Source organism: Mustela nivalis (genome assembly GCF_964662115.1).
Source record: "Mustela nivalis genome assembly, chromosome: 7".
Lineage (NCBI taxonomy): Eukaryota > Metazoa > Chordata > Mammalia > Carnivora > Mustelidae > Mustela > Mustela nivalis.
The window spans coordinates 13,953,823-13,959,723 of NC_139026.1; positions in this window are offsets into that span (position 1 = coordinate 13,953,823).

Below are 5,901 nucleotides of genomic sequence, written 5' to 3' on the forward strand. Positions count from 1 at the left end.
GTCATTCCAGGGCGACCGACGGGAAAGGGGTGGGAAAAGGGTTGGAAGCCGAAATGGCTGGGCGGGGAATCCACGCTGGAGTGGCCCGGGCTGTGTGGGTTGATGTGAATGGGCTTTTCCAGACGGCCCCACCTGTGACAGTCTCTGCAGACTTCACGGAGGCAATAAATAAAACTGGAACTGTACGGGTCAGAGACCTTTATTTTGCCTGCAGTTGCATAGACTTCGCTGACAAATGGTAGCGGTTTGTGGTTTTCTTCTTTTAAAGCTTTCTCCAAAATAGCTTTGTCATTTCAAGGGAGTTCAAGCGCTGTGTTGGGCTCCACGGAGCTTATGAAAATAGAAAGTTTGACTACCCCGAGGCCACTATGTTGCGAGAAGGGCACATAGGAAGAGGCCACGCTTGGGCGCTCCAGTAGGCAGTCCCAAGTTTTGGGGTCAGCCCCGGCATGTAAATGTAAGGGCTCTAGATGGTGCCAGCACCCAGACACCGATTCACCCCCGCCTTTGAGTCTCTCTGACTCAGGCCCAGACACCATGGAGCAGGAATGAATTGTCGCCACTGTGCCCTGCCTCACATTCTCACCCCCCAGAATCTGTGATCTTCGTTAAATGGCTGTTTCAAACCGTTACGGGTTTTTTTTTTTTTTAATTCTTCCATAATATTTTTCAGATGACAAAATGCATATAAAATTTACCATTTTAACCATTGTTATTAGTTTTTTAAAATTGTCGTTTATTTGAGAGAGGGAGAGAGAGCATGAGCGGGAGGAGGAATGGAGCGGCGGAGACAAATGAGAAGCCGACTCCCCAGTTAGCAGAGAGCCCAAATCCGGACTTGATCCCAGGACCCTGGGATAATGACCTCAGCGGAAGGCAGTTAATGGACTGAGCCATCCAGGCGCCCCTAAATCATTTTTCAACGTGCAGTTTGGTGGCATTAAGTACCAAGCCACTAAGTTTGGTATTTAAAAAGGCATTAAAATGTGTTTTTAAAATGCAGCAATAATAACTGGAACAGGCAAGCACCTGTGCTATATTTAGAGAAGGGCACATGAAATGATTTATTAGTAGAGGCTGATTTAATAACACTAGGCTAGGCTCAGTCAGGTGTGCGGGTGGAAATACAAGAAACGGGCTTCTGTTTGGGTATTTGCCTCTGGATCTCTTCCCTCCGTGGGATTCCTTCTTAGAAATGAGCTGCTGCTTTATCATGGTGCCTGCTGCAGAGTGGACACTTGATAACTATTTTTAAAGATATTTTATTTATTTACTTGACAGAGAGGAAGGGAGAGAGAGCACAAACAGGAGGAGGGGCAGAGGGAGAGGGAGAAGAAGACTCACCACTGAGCAGGAAGCCTGACATAGGGCTCAATCCCAGGACCCTGGGATCATGACCTGAGCTGAAGGCAACACTTAACCAGCTGAGCTGCCCAGGTGCCCTGATAACTATTTATTTGTTAAGTGAATGAGCAAATGAAAGCCTAGAAGGTGGGATAGAACTCTGGTTATTTGGGGCCTGCCAAGCTTCCATTTGGATGCTGAGCTTATTTATCTTGGACATTTGGCCACTTCAACCCAAGTTGTAAATTCCCTTTAAAAATGAAAATCCAACTGCAGTTGGCATTATTCTTTATAACAAGAATTGAAAACGATTGAGCTTAAGTAGCTCCATTTCTAAGCCTGAATCTTGGGAACGCTGATGAGTGTATTTGAGTCAGAAAAGTCTCTGTGCCAGAGGCCAGAAAAATTGTACTTGGTTGCAGGTTGGTTATTCTTAGAGTTAAAGGTCCCAAAGGAGAGGACCCAGGCCCAACCCAGGCTCTTGTTACACACTCTAGCTCAGAGCTGTGTATAATTAGGCTCATAAACATTAGTTCTGATTGGTCGTGAGCTCTGGTAGGAAGTGAAGCCTGGGTACCCTCCTCCCTGGTCATAAGAGGCTCTCTTTTCCACTCCTCCTCCAGCTAACCCCAATAGTAGCTGATGAGGAATGGAAGGAATAATGAGATCATTACCAGTTAAGTGCTGGGGACTTGTACCACAAACAGATTTCCCAGTGACAAAATCAGGTATGCAGAAATATTACTTTGTTATTCTAGTGAAGTTCATTTCCATGAGAACAGGAACCATGAGGGTTTGTTACCATAGAAAAGCCAACACCTAGCATGGTGTCTGGCATGATGAATGGCCATAAATGTTGAATAAATGAAAGATATCCGAGTTCTAAACTGAAGTCTGGAGACATCAGGGAACTTGTCACATAGTAAATGACATGACACTGTCTTGGCCCCTAGCACAGAATCCTTTCCTTTATGCCAATGTTTTCTGGTTCGTTCATTCATTCATTCATTCATTCATTCTTCTGTCAGGACTCTTGGATGTGAGTGACAGGTAACTCCACTCTAATTGACTTAGACAAGAAATGGAAACTACCTGCTCATATGATTCAAGAATCCAGTGGCAGAAATGGCTTCTGACTCAGCTGGATTCAGGGGCTTAAAGCATGTCACCAGGATCTGACCTCTCCCATCCTCTCCGGCTTCGACTGTTTTGGCTAATTCTAGGTGTTCAGCAGCTTCAAGCCTGCCGCATCCTTGCTTCTTGCAGCCTGAGCAGAAGAGCACTTGCTTTCATCCCCGCTTCTGTCTCCTTTGTCTCCTCGGTTCTGGAACGATCACTTGTCCATTCTCGAACCAGTAAATGTGCTCTGGAGAAAGTGATGTTTTCCTTGGTTAGGCCTGACCATGGGTCCAGCTCTGGAGTCGGGGAGGGAGTGAGCCCTTACATGGAGCACATGGGTGAGAGCAGGGAAGGGAGCGTGCCCTAGAAAAACATTGGGGTCCTGCTATCAGGCATGGCTGGCAAGAGAGGACTGTTGCTCACAGAACTTAGCAAACGTTCTCCTTGCCACCTTTGTGCAGAGTTCCATTTGGGAGACAGGGAGCTACGGAGGTGAATATGTCCCAGGAGCTTCTACTCTAATGGAGGTCAGAGCTATAAATCAGGGGAAAAACCAAATAAAATTAATCAGATGCAGTTACAGCATCCTAACTGGGGACTCACTCATCTACTCACTGGCCAGCCGCAGGACGACAGCCCAGGGTTCTGAGCCCTTACCGTCCACCAGAAACCGTGTTTCTGGAAGCCCAGCCTTGTTCATCCCACCACCCTCTCCTCCTCTTAGAGAAACTCCCCCTGCCAGGTTCAAGGAGAAGTTTTCTGGTCTCCCTTAGTTTTTGGATAGAGGAATGTTTATCTCAAAGTGAAACTTCAATCCCATATGCTTTCCAGCTCAAGTTCTGCTTGTTTTTCAGCTCCAAGCTCTCTCTAGAGGACCAACTGTGTGGTCCTGGGGTCACAGTCCCAGACGTGGGCCCGGCACACTATGAACAAGGGGGAGACAGGCAGAGAAGTGGGTGGGGAAGCCCCATGGTAGCCAGTCTTGAAGGTCATGGAAGGGAGGCCGGCTGTGATCAGCGGGGGTGCAGCAGATGAGTGATGTGATCTAACTTGTTCTCACGTCATTCGATCTCCTGTGTGAAATGCACGTTGAGAGCAGAGTGACAGTGGGAGAACCTCTGGCAGGAGCCTTATGGCTAATCTAGGGGAGATGATGTGATGTGGATTGGAGGGTGACTGGCTCTGGGATCCAGTGGAGGAAAGACACCACCTCCTGCTGGGAAGGTCTGTAAAGAATTTGTGGCCATATGGAGTCTACCGCAGATAAGGAGGCTGAGGTCTGAAAGAGAATGTGATGATCCACGACCACACATCATGTTAGGCTCAGAGCCTGGGCCTCCCGACATCAGCCTCCAAGGTTCCATCTATACCTACAGAGCCTCTCTTGGAAGGGGAGGCAGAAATGTGTGCCCAGGAAAGAGGGAACACTTTCGCCTACTCCACCTATAATGAAATCAGTCTTGGGGTGCCTGGGTGGCTCAGACGGTTGAGCATTTAATTCCTGGTTTCAGCTCAGGTCATGATCTCAGGATTGTGGGATCGAGCCCCCTGCTGGGCTCCTTGCTATACTATATGTTAACAAACTTGCATTGAAATAAAACAATAAATAAATAAAAGAAATACAGTGTTTACTGTTGTATCACGTGTCATGCATACAGTAGGTGCTTAGTAAATATTTATTGAATGAGTGAGTGAGTGAATGAATGAGTGAGTGAATGAATGAGTGAATCTTTTCAGTAGCTCACTTATGAGCCAAATTCACGCTCTAATCCAGAGAAACGTTGGGACCGTGAATGCAGAAGCGTGGCTCCACCTAGTGGACACTCGGGATTATGCTTGGAATATAAACGCTTTCCCCCACTTTTTTTTGGACTGTGTAGGTTCTGATTGCTTAATCCCACAGCACCCAGTTTGGCACAGCCCACCAAGTATGACCACATAGCCTTGCAGGTGAGAGAATCCTATCTGGAGCTCTGAAATGGGCAATTTGAGAAAGATTCTGTAAGGGGACGGAGAGGGCCAGATTGATGAAATGGTTTAGAGCAGCTGATGTGTAAGGAATACTGGACCATGTATTCAGAGGCCTGTCAGTGCTTTGCTGTGTGGCCTTAGGGAACACACTTGCTCTCTCTGAGCTTCAGTTTTAGCATCACAACGCTGTGTGCCCCTCGTGTTTCTGGGCTAATGCTCAGACCCTAACACAGCCTCACTGGAGATTTGGGGACCACCAGGTCAATTACAGCCGAGGAAAGTGGCTTTAGATTAAGGAAGGAGCCCAAAACCTCACAGCAAAGGGTCTGAACCAGGATTAGAATTCAGATCTGTGTGACTAACACCTGGCCTGTTGACATTGCCCTATACCTCCTCGAGATGCTTTCTAAAGCTCTTTTATGGTGCTACACAACTTCTTATCTCCCTTTGAGAGGCTGTCAATGGACAGGGTCACAAATGTGGTCTCTGGAGTCAAACTCTGTCAATTTCACTTACATACCTGATTCTACTCACGGACCCACTGATAAGGTATGTGACCTTGGGCATCACTTTTATTTCTATTTTGGTTTTCCTGTCTGTCAAATGAGATTAATAACAACAAAGGGTTGAGATTATATGTGTGTGTGTGTGTATCTATAGGTACATCTATACATGGATATATGTATATATATATACACATATACACACATTTATACAAACACACACTCAGATTACTACCTAGGACATCCAATAAGTATTTGTATGTTTAAACTACTATTTTTTGCCTTTGGACTTTTGCTGCTCCTTATGACATGGCCTCCAATAGCTGTACATTTAGATTTTTATTATTTTTCCAAGTAAGCCCTATTCACAGAGACACACCGGTAGGACTCAAGAAAGGAAAACTCTCACTGTGCACTCTCAGGGTTGGATTCCATCACAGGATGACCCTCCCTGTAGGGCACGATGAATGAGTATATGAAGTGTAGAGATAATGCAGTGATACCCTGACTGGTGCAAGCATATTGATTCCACTCTTTGGGGACAGTATTAATTGCTTATTTGCAAATAATTAAAATGCACTGAAATTTTTATCATCTTATTTTTGTCTTTCTTCATTTTTTATACCTAGAGCTTCCAAAACAAATGTGACCTGGGTTTCTCTTGGCCTCTCAGAGGCCCCAATCTATGCCAAGTAGCAGGACTGGGAAACATTTCTTCCAGAAATGCCCTGGAAGATGGAATATAAATGAGCATGCTCTGCTGTCTGAGGAAGCCCATGATAACCTGGCTGAATGTGGTCGGCCTTGGCCAGGGGCGGGGCAGGGTGATGGAGGGGGCGGGGCACAGAGAATCTGAGCTCACTGCTAGAGACTCTGTTCTTGTTGATTTTCCTGTGATTCAGGAACCTGTGGGGAAGAAATTCCTTCCAAACCACCATGCTGTGCAGTGAGTGAAGACCCAAGC